This window comes from Leopardus geoffroyi, chromosome C1 (genome assembly GCF_018350155.1).
Source record: "Leopardus geoffroyi isolate Oge1 chromosome C1, O.geoffroyi_Oge1_pat1.0, whole genome shotgun sequence".
NCBI lineage: Eukaryota > Metazoa > Chordata > Mammalia > Carnivora > Felidae > Leopardus > Leopardus geoffroyi.
The window spans coordinates 135279550-135307163 of record NC_059328.1 but is presented as its reverse complement, the minus strand read 5'-3'; the positions used below and the strand labels follow the sequence as shown (position 1 = coordinate 135307163).

General features: G+C 37.4%; 1 protein-coding gene across 24 annotated transcripts in view; it reads left to right on the top strand.

Annotated features, from left to right (window-relative positions):
• GTDC1 (glycosyltransferase like domain containing 1) overlaps window positions 1–27614 on the top strand; it is a 401838-nt gene that overhangs the window by 242282 nt on the left and 131942 nt on the right. The window lies entirely within an intron of this gene.

The following is a 27614-nucleotide window of genomic DNA, read 5'->3' as shown; positions in this document are numbered from 1 at the left end:
TAATTTGAGAGAAAGAGAGTGCTAGCAGAGAATCTGAAGCAGGCTCCATGCTGTCAGCACAGAGCCCAGTGAGGGGCTGAAGTTACAAACTGTGAGAACATGACCTGAGCTAAAATCAGAAGTCAGGTGCTTAACCAACTGAGCCACCCCAGCACCCCAAGGTTGTCAGTTTCTTTAAAAGAAGAGAAAAAAGGGGCGCCTGGGTGGCTTGGTCAGTTAAGCGTCCGACTTCGACTCAGGTCATGATCTCATGGTCTGTGAGTTCGAGCCCCGTGTCGGGCTCTGTGCTGACCGCTCAGAGCCTGGAGCCTGTTTCAGATTCTGTGTCTCCCTCTCTCTCTGCCCCTCCCCTGTTCATGCTCTGTCTCTCTCTGTCTCAAAAGTAAATAAATGTTTAAAAAAAAAAAAAGAAGAGAAAAAAAATCACACTGGAATTTTAAATGGGATTGTTCTGAATCTGTAGATCAGTTTGAGATAACTTATTAACAGTATTTAGTATTTTATTCCATTTATTTAAATCTTTCTTGGGGCACCCTTGTGGCACAGTCAGTTGAATATCCAAATCTCGATTTCAGCTTGGGTCATGATCCCAGGGTTGTGGGATCAAGCCCTGCACTGAGGTCTGCACTGAACATGGAGCCTGCTTGGTTTTCTCTCTCTCTCTCTCTCTCTCTCTCTCTCTCTCTCTCTCTCTCTGTCCCTCTCCTCCACTTGTACATGCTCTCTCTCTACCTCTAAAATTAAATTAAATTAAAAATAAGTAAATAAATCTTTCTTTCAGTTATGTTTTGTAGTATTCAGTGCATTGGTCTTACACATATTTGATGTATCCTTAAATATTTCATATTTTTATGCTATTATGGTATTTTTTATTACTTCTAGGGGTTTTTTTTGTTGTTGTTCATTGCTAGGACTGAGAAATACAATTGACTTTTGTATTTTGGTCTTGTACCTTGAGTTTTGCCAAACTCATCTTTTAAGTAACTGTTTTTTTGTAGATTTTATGAGTTTTTTCATGTAGACAACCATGTCATCCCTAAATAAAGATGGTTTTACTTCTCTGTTTTCAATCTCAGTGACTTATTTAATTTTCTTACAGCAGAGAGGTAGATCCTTCAGTATAATTTGGAATAGAAGTGGTGACAGTAGACATTTTTGCTTTTTCTGAGTCTAGAGGGAAAGCATTTGATCTCTCACCATTAAGTATGATGTTAGGCTTCAGTTGTCCTCACATTTCTTACAAGCTTATTATATTGAGGAAGCTCCCTTTTATCCTTAGTACACTGAAAGTTTCATTAGGAGTAGATACTGAATTTCATCAAATCCTTTTTCTGCATCTATTGAGATAGTTGTACATTGTTTATTGTTAATCTGATAATATGATGAATTACTCTGATTGCTTTTGAATATTAACCAACCTTTTATTCCTGAGATAAATCACACTGGATCATATTGTATTATCCTTTTTACATATTGTTATATTTAACTGGCTAAAATTTTAAGAACTTCTGTGTCTGTTGATCTTGAGTTTTCTTTTTTTGTCTTGTCCTTGCCTTGCTTTGGTATCAGAGTAATGCAGACCTCATAGAATTAGCTGCAAAGTAGTTCTTCCTCTTTAATTTTCTAGAAGAATTTGTGTAGAATTGGTAGGATTTCTTCCTTAAATGTTTGGTAGAATAACTGGTTGAAACCATGTGGCCCTAGTGTTTTCTTTGTAAGAAGGTTTTTAACTGCAAACTCAGTTTCTTTACCAAGTAGCCTAATGTCTAATAAATATATAATATTAAATATTCACGTATTGCTTGAGATGTGGTAGTTTCACAGAATTTGTTCATTTTAAGTTATTAAATACATTGATATAAGATTAGTTGCAGTATTTCTTTGTCGTCCTTTTGCTTTGTGTGGAATTTGAGGTAATACTACCTCTTTCATTCCTAAGATTGTTAATTTGGCTTTTGTCTCTCTCTCTCTCTCTCTCTCTCTCTCTCTTTTTTTCCTATTTAATCTGGCTAAAGTTTTATCAATTTTATTGACCTTATTGAAGAGCCAGCTTTTATCTTATGTTAAAAGGTTACTTTTGTACTTTAAGACCTGAGTGATAGGGACTCAGACGAGGTTGGTGTTATTAGAACAAAAAGAAATGAAAATGGTCTGGTGCTACCTGGGGACTTAGGATATTCTGAGAATTGGTCTGTGAACATAGCAATGTCTGGATAGGTAAAAGGACTCCAGAAAGGAGAAAAGGAACAATGCAGAAGGTGCCAAAGAAGCATTCTTTCCATTCTACCATTTGAATGACTGTTCCCTCAGTGTTTGAATCCAGTCTTGTCTCGATGTTTGATCATTTAAACAGTGAATGATTTTAGTAAAGAAAATCTATGGATAAATTTCAAATCCCCTTTTATTCAATTGCCTCCTTTACTAAAATCAGCTTCATTGTAGTTTGGTAGCTTCGAGTATTTCTTTGGGAGTTAGTAGGAAATGGTAGAAACAGGCCTTTAAAATCAGAAGGTCCTTAATTCCACTGTAGCGTCCACAACCTCCAGACTCTGTAAGCTCAGGCAACTTACTTGGCCTCACTGAATTAGGATTCTCACCTGTGAAGTTTTAGCAAATTGAATTTAACATTATGACCACGTGTGATTCATCTCAGAAATGAAAGGTTGGTTAATATTCAAGATTGGATGTAAACACTGTGCGAACTGTCATGGCAGAGTAGGAAGAATGTTCTTTGGTGCCTCTTGGATTGTTCCTCTCCTCCTTTCTGGAGTCATTTTACCTATTCGGACATTCTGTGTTCATAGGCCAGTTCCCACAACCTCCCACGTAATATAGGAATAACAATACTTATCATACCATGTTGTGAGAATTTAAATGGAATAACAAATTAAATTATTAGTACATAATAGGCCGTCAGCCAGTTCTAGCTCCATCCCCATCCCTGCGTGTCCTGCCATCCCTACCCCCGGCTGCCCGCTCCTCAAAGTGTGAAGAGCAAAATGTTAATCGGTGGGAGAAGCCAGGACCTCTTTAACCCCATCTTAGCTATATTGTTGTTGAACAACATGGAAACCAACAAAGTGCGATACCTGTTGAGGCAGTTTTTAGCGAAGACATACATAGATTTGATGCTCAACCTTCCTAATGTGTGTGATACTTAATAGTCAATAAATAATGTGCAGCGGAGCCACAAATTATGTGGGAAATAAGATTCTAAAGTCATTGAGCTTGAGTTGGAAACGTTATGTTATTTAAAGTAAAATTTTGCAAAAAAAATGGAAGAATCCTGTAGGAAGGCACCATAGAGACTGCTTTAGGGTGTGTATTCAATAAATCTCACAGAGCTAGCTGTTTTCACTCAGTGTGATAGTTTGTGTTTTCTTTTGTTTTGTTTTGTTTTGTTTTGTTTTGTTTGATCACCTGAAAATATAGCCGGCTTGAGTTCAGAGTTGGTGTCGTATAAAATATATGAGTGTGTGTCTTTACGTGCTAGGCTCCTCCTCAAAGCCCCACTGCATAAAAGCACCTGGGAGCAGAGACCTTCTGGAGTAAAAGCTGATTCAAGTCCATCATCTTTTCGGCACAAAGGAGTATTGAATGGAATGTCCGCGGCAACTGTACTCACTGCCTCGATTCTGAATGCTCCCTCTTGCAGTGAACGTATAGTTGAATTCCACAGCCTAATTAAGGGTATAAGCTACTCCACGTCTACATTCTCTGAAGAGAAATGCCCCTTTTTCACTTTCTTACCCTCTCAGGTAAACCTTGAAGAGCAGAGTGAAAGTTCACATTCACCACTAAATCATTTATCACTCCCGTCGACTTCATTAATTGACAAAAGCATGCTTTTCCGAAGAGCCTGATTATGACTGTAGATTGCCAGCTTACCTGATAAAGCATCCAGTACTAATGGATCTAATTATTGTACTTACATAAGCAAACCAATTTTTTAGTAGGTAGTCTAGACCAGCAAACTGTGGCTGGGAGCCAGCCACCTGTTTTTTAGGTAACATTTTATTGGAACACAGCCACACCCATTTATTTATGTATTGTCTATAAGTGCTTTCACACTCCAAGGCAATGTTGAATAGTTACAATGGAGACCAGTGGCCCACAAGCCCAAAATACGTATAATCTAGTTCCTTATGGAAAAAGTTTGTTCACCCCTGTTCTAGACCTTCATATTTTTAAAGCAGAATCTCAGAGTGTTATCAAAAGACCACAGAGCTCAAAATTACCAAGGGGATGATGGTTAACAGTATAGATTCCCGGAGGCTCCCAGGAACCCACTAATACAGAATGTCTTGAAATGGGACCTGAGAATCTGTAGACTGTTCCAGGTGATTTTTAAAGCACACTAAAGTTTCACTACCAATGGTTTAGTGAAGAGGAAAACTGACATGAAAGCAATGCTATTTATAAATGGCACGCCTACCACAAGTGAACTAGTATTACTTCTCGTCTAGAAAATGGAGTATTAAGAGAAGAAACTATTATGTTTTCTCTTGTTTTGTGCTTTAAAATCTTGGAAAGACATTCCATGAGGGAAGTTACCATTTAGTTGGGAGAGATATTAAATGTTTGAAGAACAATTAAAAAGGTGAAATCCAGAAGATGGGTTGTAAATTCTGAGGAGAGGATAACCTTTGTAGACAAGCATGGTGGGTCCTGATTCATTACTGTATTTGGGGTGTCAGAACCAGTATGTAGGGGGAAAGAAAGAAATTTTAAAATTACAGAACACTCTAGATGACAGGAAGTATGACGATATGAAACTTTGTTTTCAGTCACTTTGTATACATATATGCACGCTGGTTGCTATGATATAGAGTATATTTTATATCATGGGTTGCTGTCAATTTTTAAAAAAAAAATTATTCTTAAAGATCATGTTTAGAGCTCATTTAAGATAGGGTGAAGAGACAAAGTAACTGTCTCCAGAGTAATTCGTATTCTTTTTTTATGCATAATAAAAATCAAACTGTTATTTATTTCTTTAAAATAAAATAACGCATAAATGCACAGGCATTGCCTGTGTGTATGTTCCAAACCCACCATCTTCCCCTGGGCAGGCCTGATGAAGTTAAAGAATTTTAGATTTGTAAGGACTTTGGAAACTATTGCTTTTACTTCTCAGTTTTACAGGAACAGGAAATTGAGACCAAAATATAGTTAAACAGTTTGCCTAAGGTCACATGCAAAACAAGGAAAAGATCACCGAAGGGAGCATCTGGATCCTAAAGTGGAGGTGCCGGCTGGTTGCTTGTGAGCTGAATCTTTCTGGAGTCTCGGAAAAGTAAAAGTATCTAATAGGAACACTGGTCCTGCTGTCTCATGGAAGAAGTTGACTGGAGATGAGGGCTGTTTGCCAGATTGAGTTCTCTTTAGCTCACCCAAATTCTATTTGGGCCCTTACATAGTTGTTTTATTTAGAATAGAGAAATTTTCTTAACAGTAGAGAAATACTTCTCTATTAACATATATTATCAGAAGCAAAAAAATAAATAAAAGCTAGACCAAAAGGGCCATATCAAAGGTAGAGGTTATATTTCTATATGGAATTTGAAAAATATCACTAGGAGTTCTGCTTCATGTGTTAGAAATGATTGAAAGACCATATAAAGCCTTGGCTTTACACCAGCCTCTTCACTCTTTGTGGCTTTCCTGCCTGACTCCCCCAGGGTGGGGGTGGGGGGTAAAGGCTGGACGATGTCAGTTTCTTTGACTTGTCAAGAGTAGGTGGCTCACCAGTGGCAGGCCCAGAATGAGAACTCCCATCTTCTGATGCCCATCTGGGCTAAGCGCAAAGTTGTCAGTATTTCACAGAGGTCTCATGATTGCTATTACCATGATCATGAGAATGTTGGTAGCTCTCTTACGAATCAAATATGGACACAGCGTACATTCTCATTTAATCCTCATAGTGGCCCTCTGGTAACATTTCCTGAAGTTTCCTTTGAGAGAATTAAGGCCCAGTCTGTATCTGGTGGATGAGCAGGTCTGGGTCCTTCAGTGGGGATGGTGGAAGTCTGGATTCAGCTGGGACTGATGGAGAAGGCCTCTGTCACATAGTTTTCTCAAAATAGTTGGACTTCTTACATGGCAGCTCAAAACACCAGAGAAGATATTCTAAGAGACTCAAGTGGAAGCTGTATGACCTTTTTATTCTGAGCCAACAGGCAGTTGGGCTTCAGGACCATGTCTGTCACCATATTCTTATATGGGTCTATGTGGACAGGTGTTGTCATTCTTGTCACTTAATAAGTTTGTAAATCCAAGCCTTAGGCATTATTTTACAATTCTTTCTACCTAGTGCTTACTGTAAGATAACCACCAGCCTCTTCAGGCAGGGAGGATGAGGACTTCTACCTTCTTTGACAATCCATAGTTAGAAACTATAAAAACCAAGTCAAATATAACTCTGTCTAATCTAAGGAATGTGATTATGTGTGTATCTTTATGTTTTAATTCCTTTTACATTTTAATCTTTATTTTTTAATTGTGGTACAGTTAGTATATAATCTTATATTAGTTCGAGATGTACATTATAATTCAATATTTCTATAGGCTACAAAGTGATCACTGCTATAAATCTGGTTACCATCCATCACCATACCATTGACCCCCTCTACCCATTTTTTCCACTTCCCAAACGCCCTTCCCCTCTGGTATCTATTCTCTGTATCTGAGTTTTTCTTTTGTTTGGCGTTTTAGATTCCACATGTAAGTAAAATGATATGGTATTTATTTTTTCTCTGACACTTTTTCACTTAGCGTAATACCTTCAAGGTTCATTCATATTGTTTTAAGTGACAAGATTTTATTCTTTTTTATGGCTCAGTAGCATTCCAAAGGTGTGTGTGTGTGTGTGTGTGTGTGTGTGTCCCACATATTCATTATCCATTCTCTCAAATTGGATACATAGTTACTTAAGTTACTTCCACATCTTAGCTATGTAAATAATGCTGTAATGAACATAGGGGTGCATATATCTTTTTGAATTAGTGTTTTCAGATTTTTTCACATAAATAACTAGAAATGAAATAGTTGGATAATGTGGCAGTTCTATTTTTTTTTTTTTTTTTTTTGAGAAATCTCTGTACTGTTTTCCATTGTGGCTGCACTGATTTACATTCTCTGAGGGTTCCCTTTTCTCTACATGCTCTTCAACACTTGTTGTCTCTTATCTTTTTGATGATAGTCATTCTAATAAGTATGAGGTGATATCTCATTGTGGTTTTGGTTTGCATTTCCCTGATAATTAGTGATGTTGAACATCTTTTCATATGCCTTTTTGCCATCTGTGTGTCTTTGGAAAGTGTCTATTCAGATCCTTTGCCAAGTTTTTAATCAGATTACTTTATTGTTGTTGTTGATTTGTTTGAGTTCTTTATATATTTTGGATATTAATCCCTTATCAGCATATTATTGGCAAATATTTTCTTCCGTTTAGTTGGTTGCCTTTTCATTTTGTTTATGGTTTCCTTTGCTATGAAGAAGCTTTTTAGTTGGATGTAGTTTCATTTGTTCATTTTTGCTTTGATTCCCTTGCCTTTGGGGTCAAATCCAAAAAACAAACACAAAAAAAAAAAAAAAAAAAGAAAAGGAAGAAAGCAAGCAAGCAATTAAAGAAACCATTGCTAAGACCCACATCAAGGAGCTTACTGCTTATGTTTTTATTCTAGGATGTCATGGCTTCACATCTTGCATTAAAATCTTTAATCTATTTTGAGTTAATTTTTTAACATGGTGTAAGATAGTGGTCTACTTCATTCTTTTGTATATGGCTGTCCAGAACTCCCAACACTGCTTATTGAAGAGACTCTACTTCCCCCAATGTATATTCTTTGCTCTTTTTGTCATAAATTAATTGACTATATATGTGTGGGTTTATTTCTGGGTTCTCTGTGTTACTCAGTTAATCCAAGTGTCTGTTTTTATGACATAAGAATACTGTTTTGAATACTGTAGCTTTGTAGTATAGTTTGATATCAGAGAGCATGATCCTTCCAGCTTTGCTCTTTCTTAAGATTGCTTTGGTTATTTGGAGTCTTTTGTGGTAACATAAATGTTGCAATTAGTTGGTCTAGTTCTGTGAAAAATGCCGTTGGTATTTTGACAGAATTGTACTGAATCTGTAGATTTCTTTGGGCACTGTGGACACTTTAACAATTTTAATTTTTTTCAACCCCTATCTTTGCATTTATTTGTGTATTTGTTTTTATTTTTGTGTTTATTTTTTTTTAATTTTTTATTTAAACTCCAGTTAGTTAACATATAGTGTAATATTGGTTTCAGGAGTAGAATTTAGTGATTCATCATTTACATATAACACCTAATGCTCATCACAAGTGCCCTCCTTAATCCCCATTACTCGTTTAGCCCATCCTCTCACCCACCTCCCTTCCAGCAACCCTCAGTTTGTTCTCTATAATTAAGAGTCTTTTTTTAATGGTTTGCCTCCCTCCCTCTCTTTTTTCCTCCTTCTCCTATGTCTATCTGTTTTGTTTCTTAAATTCCACATATGAGTAAAATCATATAGTATTTGTTTTTCTCTGACTTATTTTGCTTAGTATAATACACTCTAGCTCCATCCATGTCATTGCAAATGGCAAGATTTCATTCTTTCTGGTGGCTGAGTAATATTCCATTGTGTATATATACCACATCTTCTTAATCCATTCATCAGTCAATGGATTTGGGCTCTTTCCATAATTTGGCTATTGGTGATAATGCTGCCATAAACATTAGGATGCATGTGCCCCTTTGAATCAGTATTTTTGTATCCTTTGGATAAATACCTAGTAGTGCAAATGCTGGATCATAGGGTAGTTCTATTTTTAACTTTTTGATGAACCTCCATTCTGTTTTCCAGAGTGGCTGCAGCAGTTTGCACTCCCACCAACAGTGTAAGAGAGGTCCAATTTCTCCACATCCTCACCAACATATGTTGTTGCCTGGTTGTTAATTTTAGTGATTCTGACAGGTGTGAGGTGGTATCTCATCATGGTTTTGGTTTGTATTTCCCTGATAATAAGTGATGTTGAGCAACTTGTCATGTGTTTATTAGCCATCTGGATGTCTTCTTTGGAGAAATGTCTATTCATGTCTTCTGCCTATTTCTTACCTGGGTTATTTGGTTTTTGGGTATTGAGTTTGATAAGTTCTTTTTAGATTTTGGATAGTAACCTTTTATCAGATATGTCATTTGCAAATATCTTCTCCCATTCCTTGGTTGCTTTTTAGTTTTGTTGATTGTTTCCTTATCTTGATGAGGTTCCAACAGTTCATGTTTGCTTTTGTTTCCCTTGCCTCAGGACTTATCTAGTAAGAAGTTGCTCTGGCCAAGGTCAAAAAGGTTGTAGTCTGTGTTCTTTTCTAGGATTTCGATGGTTTCCTGTCTCACATTTAGTTGTGTCATCCATTTTTAATTTATTTTTGTGGTCTGGTTTCATTCTTCTGCATGTTGCTGTTCAGTTTTCCCAACACCATGTCAAAGAGGCAGTCTTTCCCCCCATTGGATATTCTTTCCTGTTTTGTCAGCAATTAGTTGACCATATAGTCATGGGTCCATTTCTGTGTTTTCTATTCTGTTGCATTGATCTATGTGTCTGTTTTTGTGCCAGTACCACACTGTCTTGATGACTATAGCTTTGTAATATAGCTTAAAGTCTGGAATTGTGATGCCTTCAGCTTTAATTTTCCTTTTCAAGATTGCTTTGGCTCTTTGGGGTCTTTTGTGGTTCCGTACCAATATTAGGATTGTTTGTTCCAGCTCTGTGAAAAATGTTGGAGGTATTTTGATAAAGAATCCAATAAATGTGTAGACTGCTTTGGGTAGTATAGACATTTTAACAGTTCATGTTCTTTCAATGCATGTGCATGGCATGTTTTTCCATTTATTTGTGTCTTGTTTATTTATTTTTTTTTATCAGTGTCTTACAATTTTTAGTGTACAGTCTTTCACTGCCTTGGTTAAATGTATTCCTAGGTATTTTATTCTTTTTGATGCAATTGTAAATGGAACTGTTTTCTTAATTTCTCTGATAGTGCATTTCTCTTATAGAAATGCAACAAATTTTGGCATCTTAATTTTATATCTTGCAACTTTATTGAATTTATTAGATCTAACAGTTTCTTGGTGAAGTCTTTGAGGTTTTATATACATAATATTATGCCATCTCCAAATAGTGACAGTTTTCTTCTTCCTTTCTAATTAGATGCCTTTTACTTCTTTTTCTTGCCTAATTTCTGTGACTAGGGCTTCCAGTTCTATGTTGAATAAAAGTCACAACAGTGGGCATCCTTGTCTTTTTCCTGATCTTAGAGGAAAACTGTTTAGCTTTTCTCCACTGTGTATGATGGTAGGTGTGGGTTTGTCATATATGGCCTTTATTATATTGACGTGTGTTTCCTCTATACCTATTTTTGAGAGTTTTTGCCATAAATGGATGTTGAGGGGCACCTGAGTGGCTCAGTAGGTTAATCGTCTGACTCTTGGTTTCAACTCAGATCATGATCTCATGGTTCATGGATTTGAGCCCAGTGTCAAGCCCTGTGCCAACAGTGTGGAGCCCGCTTGGGGATTCTCTCTCTCTCTCCCTCTCTCTGCCCCTCCCCCACTTGTGCACACTCTCTTTCTCAAAATAAATAAATAAACTTAAAAAAATAAAACAAATGAATAGATGTTGTATTTTGTCAACTGCTTTTTCTGCATCTGTTGAAATGATCATATGATTTTTATCCTTCATTTTGCTAATGTGATGTATTGTGAATGTTGAGCCATCCTTGTAACCCCAGAATAAATACTATCCTTTTATGTATTGTTGAATTCGGTTTACTTTATTTTCTTGAGAGTTTTTATATCTATGTTTAGTATGGATATTGGTCTGTAATTTTCTTTTCTTTCTTTCTTTCTTTCTTTCTTTCTTTCTTTCTTTCTTTCTTTCTTTTCTTTTCTTTTCTTTTCTTTTCTTTCTTTCTTCTTTTTTGTAATGTCCTTGTCTGATTTTGGTATCAGCTAATGCTGACCTTGTAAAATGAATTTGAAAGCTTTCCCTCCTCTTCAGTTTTTGGGAGGAGTTTGAGAAGGACAGGTATTGCATATTTGAATGGTAGAATTCACCAGTGAAGCCTTCTGGTCCTGGACTTTGTGTTTGTTGAAAGGATTTTGATTACTGATTTAATCTTCTTGCTAACAATTGGTCTATTTAGATTTTCTCTTCCTTTATGATTTTGTCTTGGAAGATTGTATAATGTTTCTAGGAATTTGTTTCTCCTGGTTTATCCAGTTTGTTAGCATATAATGTTCATAATAGTTTCATATGACCCTTTGCATTTCTATGGTATCAGTTGTAACTTCTCTTCATTTATGATTTTATTTGAGTACTCTCTCTCTTTCTCTCTCTCTCTCTCTCTCTCTCTCTCAGTAAGTCTAGCAGGAGTTTTTCAATTTTCTTTATCTTTTCAAATATTCAGCTGTTAGTTTCATCAATCATTTCTGTTGTTTTTTAGTCTATAGTTTATTTATTTCCACTCTGATCTTTATTATTTTCTTCCTCTTACTAGTTTTTGGCATTGTTTATTCTTTATTTTCTAGTTCATTAGATATAGGGTTAGATTGTTTACTTGGGATTTTTCTTGTTTCTTGACATAGGCCTATGTCACTGTTAACTTCCTTCCTAAAACTGGTTTTGCTGGATCCCATAGATTTTGGACTGTTATATTTCTATTTTAATTTTTCTTCACATTTTTAAGAATTTCTCCTTTGAATTGTGGTTTATATACACAATGGAGTACTACATGGCAATGAGAAAGAACGAAATATGGCCCTTTGTAGCAACGTGGATGGAACTGGAGAGTGTGATGCTAAGTGAAATAAGCCATACAGAGAAAGACAGATATCATATGTTTTCACTCTTATGTGGATCCTGAGAAACTTAACAGAAACCCATGGGGGAGGGGAAGGAAAAAAAAAAAAAAAAAGAGGTTAGAGTGGGAGAGAGCCAAAGCATAGGAGACTCTTAAAAATTGAGAACAAACTGAGGGTTGATGGGGGGTGGGAGGGTGGGAAGGGTGGGTGATGGGTATTGAGGAGGGCACCTTTTGGGATGAGCACTGGGTATTGTATGGAAACCAGTTTGACAATAAATTTCATATATTGAAAAAAAAAAAGAATTTCTCCTTTGATTTCTTCATTGACCCATTGGTTGTCCAGTAGCATGTTGTTTCATCTCCACATATTTGTGATATTTTTCTTGTTTTCTTCCTGCAGTGTATTTCTAGCTTCATACCATTGTGATTGGTAAAGACACTTGATATGATTTCAGTGTTTCTAAATTCACTGAGACTTGTTTTATGGCCTATCATCTATCCTGGAGAAGGTTCCATATGCACTAGAGAAAAATATGTATTCTTTTGCTTTTGAATGGAATATTGTATATGTCTCTATTAGGTCTATGTAGTCTATGTCATTTAAGACTGATGTTTCCATATTGATTTTCTGTCTGGATGATCTATCCATTGATGTAAGTGGTGTGTTAGAGTCCCCTACTATGACTCCATTTTTGTCAATTTCTCCTTTTAGCAAATATAATATTTGCTTTACATATTTTAGGACTCCTATGTTGTATGCATAAATATTTACAAATGTTATATCTTATTGTTGGATTGACCCATTTATCATTATGTAATACCCTTCTTTGTCTTTTATTGCAGTCTTTGTTTTAAAGTCGATTTTATCTGATAGAAGTATAGCTATACCAGTTTTATTTCTGTTTCCATTTGTGTGGAGTAACTTTTTCCATTCCTTCACTTTCAATCTGTGTGTATCTTTATATGTGAAGTGAGGCTCTTGTAGGCAATATATAGATGGGTCTCCTTCCTTCCTTCCTTCCTTCCTTCCTTCCTTCCTTCCTCTCTCTCTTTCTCTTTCTTCATTCAGCTGTTCTATATCTTTTGATTACAGAATTTAGTCCACTTATGTTTAAAGCAATTATTGATATGTAAGTACTTATTGCCATTTTGTTGATTCCTTTCTGGCTATTTTTGTAGTTCCTTTATGTTCCGTTTTTCTTCTCTTGCTCTTTTCTCTTGTGGTTTGGTGGTTTTCTTTAGTGTTATGCTTAGATTTCTTTCTCATTGTCTCTTTTTTAGGTACTGTAATTTTTGTTTTGTAGTTGCCATGTCGTTCACGTATAATATCCAACATGTATAAAAACATCCATTTTAAGTTGATAACATCTTAAGTTTGAATGCATTCCACACTCAAAATGTGGAGTAAGAACTCTACACTTTTACTCCCCTGCCCTACATGTTATGTTTTTTATGTTATAGTTTGCATCTTTTTATTTTGTGTATCCCTTAACTAATTATTATAGTTATAGTTAATTTAACAAGTTTTGTCTTTTAACTTCATATTAACTTTTTAAGTGGTTAGTCCACCACCTTTACTATATTTGCCTTTAGGTATAAGATTTTTATTTTCATATATTTTTTTGTTACTGGGTAGTGACTTTTCAGCTTAAAAAAAGTCCCTTTAACATTTCTTATAAGTCCAGTTTAGTGGTGATGATCTTAATTTTTGCTTGTCTGGAAAACTCTTTGTCTCTCCTTCATTTCTGAATGATAAACTTACTAGCAGGACATTCTTGGATGGAAGTTTTTTTTCCTTTCAGTATTTTGAATATATCATGCCACTTCCGATTGGGTTGCAAAGTTTCTGCTGAAAAATTCAGCTGATAGTCTTATGTGACAAGTTGTGACAAGTTATTTTTCTCTTGCTGCTTTTAATATTCTCTGACTTTTCACCTTTTAATTAGAATGTTTCTTGGTGTGGGTCTTTTGAGTTCATCTTATTTGGAATTCTTGGCTGGAGTTGGATGTCTGTTTCCTTCTCCAAGTTTGGGAAGTTTTCTGTGATTATGTCTCAGATAAATTTTCTGTCTCTTCTCCTGTCCCTCTTCTCCTTTCTGGGATCCCTATAAGGTGTGTGATATTCTGCTTGATGCTGTCCTATACATCCCTTAAGCTGTCTTCCTTTTTTAAAGTCTTCTTCCTTCTTGCTGCTCTGATTGGATGATTTTCACTGCCTTGCCTTCCAAGTTTTGATTCATGTTTCTACTTTATCCAGTCTACTGCTGAACATCTCTAGTGTGTTTTTCAGCTAAGTTATTGTATTCTTTAGCTCTGTGACTTTTGTTTATTGCTTTTTAAGTTTTCTATTTCTTTGTTGAAGTTCTCACTATATTTATTCATTCTTCTCCTGAGTTTGTGAGCATCTTTAAAACCCTTACTCTGAACTCTTTAACTGGTGGATTGCTTATCTCCACTTCATTAAGGTCTTTTTCTGAGATTTTGTCTTGATCATTTGTTTGGAACACGTTCCTCTGTCTCCTCATTTTGCTTGACTATCTGTGTTGTATTATATATATATATATATATATATATATATATATATATATATACACACACACACACACACACACATACATGTATAATACAAACAACTATATATATGAACAACATATATATATACATGTATATGAACTATATACACACACCCACACACACACACACACACACACACACACACATATACAACTCTAGTGTCTGGTTGTTTCTTGGCCCTTGATGACTGCATAAGTAGCATGATTTGTTCCTGATAGGTCCCAGTTGTTAAGGGTATGCCAAGACCTGTTGGTGTTCCAAAAGGAGGGATTGCAAACAATGCATAGTTTCAGGGTAATTGTAAGCCAGTTCCTTAGCCAGCAGCTTTTAAGGTATGAAAATCTATACTCTTGTGGGTCTATAGTCGTAAACCCTGTTTACTGCCAGACCAGGAGATTTGGAGGTGTCCCGTGGGCAACAGTTGGAAAAATCATGGGTTTAGACGTTCATTTAGGATCCTTTCTGGGAGGTTCAATGAGCTGTGGCAAGGCCAAGAGAGGGCACTAATATGGTGTCTCCTTGCCCACATTCCCTTGAATCAACTCGTAGCCTCTGGATGTGTGGGTGACCTGAAGCCTGCCCCTTAGGCTGAAGCTCCAGGATAAAAAAAAAAAAAAAAAGGCTTTTTCATATGAAGACTAAGGTCCTATTTTAGTCTCCTGTTTGTGCAGTGCCCTGGGACTGGTAGCCTGCCAAGGAATGCCTCTCTGATTATTTCAGACTCATGAGGCATAGAAATGCAATCCCCCCTGGCCACCAGACGCAGACACTTAAGGGCCATCCACCGTGTGGGCTACACATGCCTGTTGGCTGTGGCGGGGCAGCCGGGGCTGCCGTGCACAGCGGCATGGTGTCCCCCTGGAGCTAGCAGGCCTGGGGCTGTGTGAAAAGGGTGTCTGTCAGTCCTGGCACCAACCAGGCAGAAGGAGAATACAAACAATGGTGCCTGTCAGCCCTTTCATCTTTGGAGAGAGTCCCAACAGGTCCCTGACTCTCTGGCAGACCATTTGAGATTAACAAATAAGTCTCCTTTGAAGAAGGTGTAGGTGCCTTTCAAACTGTTGCTTTTACACTGGGTCCTGAGTTGAATGAGTCTGCAGAAGCCCTTTAATAGTAGATTTTGTACTCCCTATAGCTCTGTGATTCTTCTGGAAGGAAGCCCCATTGGATTTCAAAGCCTGGTGCTTTGGGATCGTTCTTCTTTTTCCATTGTAGGTCCCAAGGGTTGGGGTTCCTCTTGTGAGGGACAAACCCTTTGCTCCTCAAGGACAATTTCCATGTTATGAGATCCTTCCCTACTGTGGATCACCACGCCTGGGGTGGTGTTTCCTGCAAGATTGCATCTACCCCGCTCCTACCTGTCTGGATGTGGCCCTTCTGCCCTTTATTAATGAGGCACTGCTCAGCTAGCTTACAGGTCCTTTCCAGGGGGAAATTTTTGCATATGTAGCTTTAGATTTGTTGTTGTGTTCCTGGGAGGAGGTGAGTTCAGGATCTTCCTACGCTATCTTGAACCCTCCTCTTAATTCCTTTTATATAATTATAACCCCTCAGGGATAATTCACATCACATAATACTCAGATGTAAATATTTTTCAGCTGAAGACTGGGTGGTGAAGTCTACAGAGCCCATGACTGCGAGTCAGAAAACCTGGGCCCAGTTCCCAGCTGTGCCATTATTTGCTATGTGGTGGCTTGGACAAGTCAGTTTATCTGAGCCTTAATTTCTTTATCGGTAATGTGAGATGGTTATACAAAGTGATTCCTAAGGGCTATGGTATATATACCTACAATCATCATACTTTTAAACTGTTTGGGTATGTACAATCTTTCTTGTACTTCTGTTTTTACTTTCTATCACCTCATAACCAAGAACGTTGTTGAGGTAGAGGAAGGACACAAGCACAATCACAAATCTTCCCATATTTAACTTGACAAAATAGCATACCCCACTCAACGACTTTATTTCTTACAAAGATTCTTAAGGCACAGGTTTACTGATTTATCTAATGACAGTGGTAATATTGCTTTTTATTTGCCATCTTTCTTTAAGTGACATCAGGCACTGGTAGTAAATTTATCAAATTACCTAGATATCTGTGTTCATTTCACATTGTAAAAGCGTATCCACACCAAAACTGAGCTCCAGAATATGTTTGCTCCTTTTTTTTTTTTTTTTTTTCTCCTTTTGGTAAGTCTCCTTCCATAAAGAAATATGATAGCAGAAGGGGCTTTTTGCTCTGTTATAGAAATCCGTCTTTGAATAACCCTTAAAGTCCATTAACAGTATACCCATAAATGCCAGTGAGGGGCTTTTTCTGCACTCTTGAATCCCCAGTCCAGGATAATGTTGCCACAGTGGCCCAGGCTTCTTGCAGAGAGATTGTTTTGTGAGAGCTTGGTTATCTGTGACCAATATAGCTTTCCTCTCTCTCTCTCCCCGCCATGCTCTCCCCAGCCCTCCTTTCTTTTTCCTTCCCCTCTCTTCATCTTCTCTCCCCCAACTCCGCCCCCCACACTCCCCTCCTGCTTCTCTTTTCCTTCCTACTTCATTAGGTGGTGAGGCAGGCAGAGCCCCGGTGCTTCATGAGTGCGGGAATCCTCCGAACTGTTCTGTTTCCCCCTGAAGGTTTTCTCCAGTACGCCTCTCCGATTTCCCTGGCATTTTAGTGTCCCAACCACAGCAACTATACTCATTTGGGCCACTGCCTGTTTCAGAACTTCTTTGGACTGTTTTGATGCCTAAATTAAATAATGTTTCCTCTTCTACAAAAATCCAAAGTCACACGATTGCGACAGCATCAAGTGTTGGAAGAAATTTTCGTTTCCTCACTTATTATTACTAGATTTTGTTCCTTGAGAGTAAAACATTAATATGTTTTTAATGCCCATTACAGTCATTTATTCGCCCTGGTTTTCTTTTCTTGCTTTACCTTGAAACTTAGGACACCCTCTCTAGAAAGTTCAACAACTTTTCCTCCAGTGCTCTCTTGAAGGAAGGAGGGAAGAACAGAAACTCACAAACATTTCCTTTTGCAGATTTTAGAAAGCCTGACTTAGACCAGAGAAAGAGGCTAACCAAGTGTTCAACATAAATGGCAGTAGTAATCAGTTAAAGGTTTTGCATTCAAGGTATTTTTCCTCTTAAAGCGAAACATTTTGTAACTTTCAGTAACTTGAGGGTGCGAAATTTGCTAACGACAGGCAATCCCCTGATAAATATGAGGTTGTAAAATTAGAAGTAATTTGTTTATATGTGGGACAAAAATATTTTTCAGTTGTAACAGAAAATTATTTTTGAAAAAGAGGTGATACTGCTTAGTGTTTGATCCAACATGACAATTTTCCTTCAAGATCCTTATGAAAGTTTCAGTGCCAGAATTTCACACATATATATTCAGAGATAAATGTTTTTAAAATGAAGAGCTTCCTTTAACAGAATCACAGCATCGCTTAGCTCAAATTAAGTACTGATGATATGCAAAAAGTAGTTTTTCAGTCTGTGTTCACCCACAGACTGAAATATGAAATCAATATATATTAATTTTTTTTTCCAAATGATATATTGCTCAGGGATCCAGTGAATAAACAGCTAGTCTGAGAGATCTTTTACTAGCTTCTCAGAAGACAGATTAATAATTTTGGTTTTGGATTTATACCTCCGAAAATACATTTTAAAATTATGTTTGAACTCATTCTTGGAAACACCGCTTTCTTAAAATTTTAAGAATGTCATTCTTTCCAGAAATGTGTATTTAACTGTCGGCTTTAAAAATGTGGAGACCTTGTGCTTTTGTTGTTTTCAATAGAGGGGATTATTTGGTAATTAGAGCTTATTGGTAAAGAGGCAAATGATTTTGAAAATGCACATTTATGGAGAGGAGACCCGGGAACGCAAACCAGACACAGAGAGGTGATGGGTACAGTAGCGAAATACCAGTACAGCAGCGGTTTAGTAAATTGGTATATAAACAAGCATCTGTTGCAGGAATGTCAGAATGACATCATAAAGGATGTATGGAAAATTTTAATTGAAAAAGAATGATACACAATTGCAGCGTGACTTTAAGTCTAAATTGATTTTGCCAACAGAGTAAAAGTGGATTCTTTTAAAACATTCCAATAATGTAAAGTATTTAAAATGTAATGTCCTGTTAATGTACCTAAAAATTAGACTCTAGGTCATCCAATAAGAGTACCGCTTACAGTAATACAGCCTATGTAATATGCAATTATCTTGACAATAGTTTTATTTTTCAACAATTTTGTCATAAAACAGCAGTAAGATACAATGAATTTGATTCATTTTTTGTGTGTGAATCATTTAATAGGCCATTACATCTACTATATTAGACTCCATTCTCCTTTCAGAGCTTTTCATTATAAGGCTGTCTTTAATGGAAAGAAGTTTAACCTTCCCTCCCAGATAGATTGAACCCCATAACAGTGTAAACATTCTCATTATAAAATAAAATCCCCTTCCCCAAGGGCAGTGCTATAATTATGTTGCAGAGCATCGAATGAATGTTTCTCTTCAGAAATGCTGTCTCATTCTTGCTCTCAAGTTTTTATCATTTTCAATCAATAATATTTTAAATTATAGTTTAGTAAAATGCATATGATCTAGTTAAAAAAATTTTTGAAGTTATTTTAATCAACTTTGAGAAGAAGTCATCAGTAAAATTGCCGTTGATTTATAAATAGGATAATTAGAGGCTTTCCTTCTAAGTACTGTTCACTGGCATTGTGGCTGTTTTTATTGCCTAGTCAAACCTCTTCATTCAATTTTAAAATTGCCTTTTGAATGAACTGCACTATGAGCTTGCCAAATAGTGTCACCGTTAATACTTTACCTCCTCTGTTTCATTGTCCAGTCTGCAAATGCACAATAAATTGTTTGATAAGGGGGTCAATGAGGTTGTACTAGTTTTTAAGTGAATTATAACCAAACAGTTCAGATTATGTCACACACTTATTGTTATTGTAGAGCTGTGTTTAAAGGATAGCAGTACGGTACTTTGGTTCATCTTGCACTGTTGCATCAAGAACGTATCCTGAACAAATCAAGATACCATGGTTCTTCAACAAATTGCCAATCTATCTATGAAGAGGAAAGAGAAATGCCATCTTTGGATTTGGAAAGTTCACCCCTTGTGAAGGGTGTACTGAAAGGGACAAACCTACGAGGCTCCTACTTTAGAAAGAGACAGCCTGGTTTCTATGAGAATGTGTTAGAACAAAGACTTCAGATGATTATTTCAAGATAATAATTTTGTAAAGATGCCAAAGGAAGTATTCGTTGGAAGGCCTGAGGACCATATGTTGTTAGTATGAAAATCCACCGCTGATCAATGTCATCTGCTCTGTAGGTAGCAATTACATTTCCATAGGTGTGGGAACTCATTGGATCTCTAGTGTGCATGGTACAAGGCAGTTTGTCCACACTTGGACTTGTAGATGCATAATTGTAACCTCTTCTCGGGGTTACGTTCGTGAGAAGGGAGTCAGAATTTCTGTAATTGCGTGCCTCTCTGCTTATGCAGAATGGGCGAGTGCTTTTGAGAAACGTGAAAGGCAAAAGTAAGAAACTTTGTGCTTGTTGCGTCTAAAAGCAAGTCTGTTTGTGTGTGTCTCTCCCTTTGTAACAGAAGGAATGTTTCTTATGTTTCTGTCTTCAGACAGTTGGCGCACATTTCATCTCAGCAGCTGCTTTCTCTTAAAGTGCAGCAGAGTGTAGGACTGTAGTGACACCAGCATTAATACTTCACATTCTGCTATCATATGCTGTCACTGGGAAATATGGATCTAGGTTACATGTGTTTGCAGACTTTGTACCGCTGAATTATGAAAGCTGACTCTGTTGGAGGATTGTGTTGTATTCAGAGACTGTGAACTGAACAATAAATGAATGCAGTAGGCTGTTTAGAGTGCTATGCTCTCCTTTGGGGGCCTAATTGAGCCCGAGCCTTAAAATTCAGAAGTGCCAAATTGCACCGGAAACTATCCCAAAATAAACATGTAAATAATTTTTGTCCGAAGGCATTTTTGTGCATTATCCTTCACTTAAAATTTTTTTGATTCCTTTTTTTCTGTAGTCGTGCAAACCGTTGCACTCCAGCTACATAAAACAATAAAGCACATTACAGATGATCAAAGAAAATATTTTCCCGTGTAGAGAAAAATTCGCAAAGGAAATTGTGAAAATCGCTTACTGTGGTGGGAAAATTTTAAATAATGTTTTAGACTTTATTTTCCTAAGCAGTTTAAAAATACAGCAGTCGGGAAGCAGCTAGTGAGGTCACAGTCATCCTTTTTGCCTTTTCATCTGACCTGTGTCTGCATACACAGGCACATAAACGCAGGTATGCAGTCACGTGTGTATAGATATACACATGCATATGTATTTTTGACGTTATTAATCAAATTTTTGAAAAATTCCTGTTGATTTATAAACAGAATATTTAAAGGTTACTAAGTAACATATGTAATACTATCATAATGACAAATAAATGAGCACACGTGAGTAATGTGAAAGGTAAAAATACACTTAGGAATCGGTATCTAGAGGTATAGACCACAGACGAGACTCAATGACAAGACGCTGGATTTTGGACTATTTGAGTGGGATGGGTGGTATTTATCGGCATTCATTACTTCGATGTCTTTTTAAATTTCACAACAGATTAAATCTGTTCGGTTTATTTGTAAGTTTATCTGGGGACTATCAAACTTTTGGAGTTGAATTGAAATTTCTGGTACTGGGGCAGAAACTTTTTTTTTTTTTTAATGTTTATTTATTTTTGAGAGAGAGAGAGTGCGAATAAGGGAGGGAGGGGTGGAGAGAGAGGGAGACAGAATCGGAAGCAGGTTCCAGGCTCTGAGCTGTCAGCACAGAGTCCAACACGGGGCTTGAACTCACGAGCCGTGAGATCATGACCTGAGCCGAAGTCAGATGCTTAACCCACGACTGAGCCACCCAGGCGCCCCTTTGATCTGTATTATTTCCATTGAAAACTGCCTTGCTCTAGTCATCTCGTATCACACAAGCTACCCACTTATTTCCCTTTTGCATTACAAAGTACTGGTTCTAAGTAGCTTGAACTACTTTTCTTTAGAAAGGAAAAAGGTCTTTTTAGATACCAAAAGGTCTCAACGTGTAAAGATGCAGTTTTATAAAAATTCAGGATTCTTAATCTTTGAATTAGTTATTTATATTACCTGGTTTTGCTACTTGAGAGAAAACAACCTTTCTGGATCTTCAAAGCACACTATTCATCAATGTTTATGACAGTGTTGTTCATTTACATGATGTCAAGGAAGAATTGGGATTTGCTTTTAATTTTATTAATTCTGTTTTTCTCTTTTTCTAAGAATCAGTGTCAAATGATAGATATCCTGTGTCCCAAAATGATGTCACAGATTTGCATTCTTCCTTATTGTTTTGCCTGTTAAGTGAGCAAACTGGATGCTGTGATACAAAAAGGTACTCACACTCTGGCTGCTATTACAGAAGACCATGTTAGTAGCTTGGAATGACCATTTGCTAACTGTCCTGTGGACGTCTCCTTACGATTCCACATGTCCTGAGTGTGGCCAGATACGTGGCATTTGCGTGCTCCTATTCTTGTAGAAGTGGCCGTTTTAAAAATGTCATCGCTGTGAGGCTGTATGCCTCAGGTGAGCCCTCTTCTCCATTTCAAGGAGACAGAGCCCAGGGGTATCTGGATGGCTCAGTCAGTTAAGCGCCTGACTTCGGCTCAGGTCATGATCTTATGGTTTATGAGTTTGAGCCCCGCATCAGGCTGTGTTGACAGCTCAGAGCCTGGAGCCTGCTTTGATTCTGAGTCTCTGTCTGTCTCTACCCCATCCCTGTTCTCTCTCTCTCTCTCAAAACTAAATAAACATAAAAAAAAAAAAAAAAAGCCAGAGCCCAGGAGCTCATCTTCCAGTGCAGCGCGATTTGTGTGGTGCCCAAATATGGTGCACACACGATGTCCGTTGGAACACCATAGCTTTGCGACAGAACACTTTGCCATCATTTGTGCACAAGAAGTGCTGTGCAGTGCATTCAAGGCCATCGTGACCATCCATTAGACCTTCATTCTGTATCTGCCTCGAACTGGTGCTACCTGTGGAAACTTTAACTACGTATGTCAAAAAGGAGGGCTCTTGCGGAAAACAGGGCTGTGTGGGCTTTGGATCTAAAATGCCACAGTTAGCTGATTGCAAAAACATAAAACACATCAACTGTTTTGGCAGTAGAATTAAACGCGCGGATGGGTCGAATGAAAGGTGAGAAAGCAGCACTTTTCTCTCTTAGTCACTGTCCTATGCAGTTGGGGGGTCATTAAATACAGTTTCTACGGTCCCACCACTACTTCTTTGTGAGGCGGCAGTGACCTCGGGTTTCCTTTGCGTTTCCCTGTCTTCACCACAGCCATCCTTATTGAAAAAGCAATCATTAAAAAAAATTTCTGAAAGTGCCTTCCAAGATCAAAACACATGTAAGGAACCAGTACTTGAGACCTTCACAAGAAACACTAATTTGTGGTTACCCCATGCTTGATTAAGGTAGAATGGGTTGGAGGTGGAACTGTATTTTTCAGTGTAATCAAAGAGAGCCACACTTTGAGCATGTGAATGTACATGACAACTTTTAGATCAGCTAGATAGCATTCCCGTTTCCTATTTCCTCTGCGTTTCTCCCACTACGTACATGTGTTCCGACTGCCAGTATATCCAGCATCTTTGGCTGGTGACTTAGTTTCGTGTAAATTGTAGTCTTTTTCAGAAGTTTCATGTACAATTCTTTTACGCTCGGAAGATTCAGATAGACTCTGTGAGAAAGCTCCAAATTGTAATTATCAATTATAATCAATATGGTAAATTCGGTGTCTTTTCCATATTGCTTATCTCCTCAAAAGTTAATTGCACTTTTCAACCACAAATGTTGGCAAAACTTGAGCTTTTTACTCTTTGCAACATAGCATATGTCAAAAATATCTGTACTTCAAGGAGGAAACTAAGGCAGAAGTGATTGGATAATTTGGTCGTGTCAGAGAGAGTTAAACTTCCCCTTTATTGAGGTAATGATCATGGTTTATGATGGCTGGTTCTGCGCCCATCTATAGCCTCTGACACATTTTTGGAGAGCATTACTTATACTCTCTGGATATGATTTAAAGTGCTTGCTATAGTGAAAAGAACTCCAGGCTAGTGGTGGGAGTTGCAGGCCTGTCGCTGACTAGCTGTGTGTGTGGTCAGGCCCGTCATTTAACCTTTCACGACCTTCAGTGTCTGCATCTGTAAAATGAAATCGTTGAGCTAGATATTGCATCTCAGGTCCCTCGAAGCTTAAAAATTCTGTCATTTTATGTCTCTGATTAGAAGTTTGGTCCTGTCACAGTTATGTGAGATTTAAAAAAAAAAAAAATTGCACGAATTCCAGAAGTTATTGTTTATCTTTAATCACCATCGTCCTGAACAGTAAAGCTAAAATATTTTTCAGTGTTGGAAAAATGATTTTTACAATGAGATTGGAAAGTGCTCTGTGTTCTTCAGTTTGTGTTGCTAGAGCAAATAGAGGTCGGAAAGTAGATTTAATACAATCAGGCACAGGGTCCTATGATTTTGGGCTTTTGCTTTTGCCTGAGTCTGCAAGCAAATAGTTCTATATGTAATTGTGTAAAATTAATTTTGTGATTGGTTATTTAGATTAGATAAAATTAAAGGTAAAGGGCCCCTCCTTCCCAGCCCTGCTCCTAAACCCTTATAATCAATGTCAGTATTTAAACTTGTGCTGTATTTTTATTGTTTATATTTACATTTAAAGAAGAGACTAGTATATTCCCTCGAAGCTCATAGTTATCTCATGATCATTGGTTTTCCATCAAATCAAGGAGGAGCAGGTTCTCTTACTGCCATTTGGTATAGTCAGAAGGGAGTCTTAAATTAGGTGACTAGGACCTACCAACACTACCATTAGCGGTCCATGTTACTGGGCAAAGTCTCAACCAGACCAGACTTCAGTCTTCTCATTAATAGAACGGGATGGTCTACCCACTCCTCACGTAGGGCACAGTGCCTTACGCATCCAAGCACTTAATGAATATGTGCTTAACTCAACAGAACTGAGGTGTGGAATTTTTGTCCTAAGTTCTGCTTATTCATGTTTCTGCAGGACTACATCTTCAAGGTTGAGGGTTAGAGGATGGTATTTAAGGGAAAGTAATTATTGAGCAGTCCTCTGTGTGTGTTACCTTTCGTTTTCCATTCAACTGAGGTAGTAGCTTTTGAGTCTTTACTTAGCAGGCAAATGTTTGTTCAAACATAATGCTCTCAGAAATTGAGCTGATTTCATTAGAGTAGGAAGGGCAAGCCTTCCCGGTTGCTTTCTCCTGCCCTTTTCTACCTTCATACCTTTCTGTGAACTCACAAAGGGCTGCCCAGAATTTCTTGGGCTCTTATAAACACAGCTTAAAAACCATTGTCCATCTATAATTGGGCACTGAAACCATTTATGCAGGACATACTATTTAGAATGGGTTCCTTGAAATTGGGCTGGAATATGCTTCCAGTACATCAACTTTCTATCACAGAAAAGTAGAAGAGATTGCTTGCTGAATCTGTGCTAATCAGTGTTTTAGTTATAATTACCAGGGAATTCTGTATATAGAGATCATCCTCTTCTTCATTCTTAAAGGTTATAGTCCAGAATTCTACATTTTTATTGTGTGGTTGAAGTACGTTGGGTCACAATACATAGATGTCCGTTTGGATTGGCTATGTTGTTATCAAGTTGCAATTTCCAATTAGCTGAAAGAGATCAGATAATTTATGCACACAGTGTTGTTTGACGTTAATAAAGGTTATCCCTCTTGGTGGATCTCACCAGGGGAAATCAGTTTTAATGGCTAGTCATTTGAGTCTAGGCAAAGGTGGAGAGATGTGGCCACAGAGCAAACTTGTTATGTTATAAAATCCTGTGTGTCTGTGTCAGGATGTTGCAACTAATTTTTAAGCCCCTTAGGAGTCAAGGTTTTGGCATTTCCCCCCACCACCCCCCAGAAGGCAAGAGGACGTAATGAGCAGCTCTGAGTGCGTAATCAATAATTGTTTTTATTAACCACCAAAGGTAGCATCTGTAGGAGTAATAAAAGTGAAGTCTATGCTCAGTAAATTTAAGAGTCTTATCTGTGAGTCTTTTAAACTCTAAAAAAGTTTTTTTTCTGGGCAGAAAAGCCTTGTTGCCAAGCCAGTCAAAGGCCCTAAACCTGTTATGTGCATGCTAATGACTGTCCAGTGAGAGACTTTAGGCCCCACTCTTTGATGTCCAATCCCACATCGTGGCTTACTGACACGTTTTGAGGACAGGCCACCTTCTTGAGGGAATGAAATAACAAGTCCTGCTTAGCTTCTGGACCGCCTTGGGTGATATTGCCTTGCCTGGTGCAGAACTGTGTTCTGCCTGACAACTGCTAGCAAAAAGTTGAGCCACCCTGGACAAAGTAAGTCAACTAAACTCTGAGTCTCTATAAATGAGAGGATGCATTAAGTGATCACATTCATTTTTAAAATAATGTGCGGTTTTTAAGGTAGTGTAAATAACTGAAAATGTGTGTGTTCTCTTTTGAGTTATGCTGGTGAGAAAGTAAGAATGTTTTTACACAAATGCACACATGCACGCACCTACTGATACCCCTTTATGTAGGGATGTGCTACAGTGAGACCAAAGGGTTAGAACAGCAGGCTATAGGGAAAATGTGAAATACGCCTCCTTCTCTTCTTTGTTCTGGACATCAGATTCTTATTTTTCTTCTACATAAAACTGATCAAGCATACAACAAAGTAAATACGAAGTCTCATTCTTGTTCATCCACAGCTTGAACTTGGATCGGAGTTGTTTGTGCTCTGATCCAGAGTTTTTGGATGCATGGCATTTCGTGTGAGCAAAGAAATAAACAGACTAAAAAGGTTGTAGAAAATTGTAGATTTAGTAGAATCCCTGAGATGATTTACTTTAGGGCTGGGTTTAGAATGGCAAACAGATGCAAAGGCTTTTTCTGGCCTTTGTTTTCTGAGTTGGCTGTGCCCTTGCCTATGAGGGGCCTAGATTCTTGCTATTTTCCCCCATCTTCTCCCGTGTGTGTGTGTGTGTGTGTGTGTGTGTGTGTGTGTGTGTGTTTGCGCGCACACACGCATGTGAGTGAACTTCTAGGATGCATTTTCAGACTTATAACATGTCTTGAAAAGTTGGAAAGATTTGTTTGATTAGGAGAAAGTGTGTCCAGAAAATGATGCCATATTATCTTGTATTATTCATTTTATTAACTTCCCACTGTCCAAGGAGGACAGAGTCCTGAATAGCCAACATTCAACCTCCCAGAAATTTGGAGAAAATCTTGGGCCTTTCATCCCCACTAGATGGCCATTAGGATGAAGGCTTTTTTCTGGGAGGAGGTCCAAAATCATCTCCAATGTGTAGGTTTTGGAGATTATTCAAAAAGGCTGCTCCATGGAATGTGAGCCATTCCCAAGGTCAAATCAGTTTATTTAGGCAGAATTGTCTGTAAACTACATGAAAAGGAAAGAGAGAATCCATTTCTATAAACTTTAACCTTTTCTGAACACATGTGCCCAATCTAAAAAGGTTTAGTAGTTATGAAATATAAAATCCTATAAATATTAGCATAATGTGGATTAATTTTAAGTAATTAATTGCATAATACACATAATAAAGAAAAGAGTTTTTTTAAATGTTAACCTTTTATTGCAACTACATATATGTGTGTGTGTGTGTATGTGTGTGTGTGTATTTTCCCCCCTAAGACTGATATTCCTCCAAGTGGCAAATGTTCCCAGGTTTTTATTTCAGAAGATTAAAAAAAAAAGTATTTTATTTTCATAAGTTTTTTTTTTCAAGCAGCAAATTTTATGTCCTTTTTAAAAAAGTTCTGTTTGTTTAATTGTAGATTTTTAAAATATGTTTTCCCATACCTGCTATTAGATCAAACTATAGAGCTTTAAGCTAAGGACTTTCACAAAGTCCTGTAAATAACAACCCTCTCTTCTCATTTAAAGCCAGCAGGACATCCCATCATGACTACCTCTTAATTAGATGATATTTTGATCTGTGTTCCTATTCATTAATGCTTTGTTTTCTAGTGT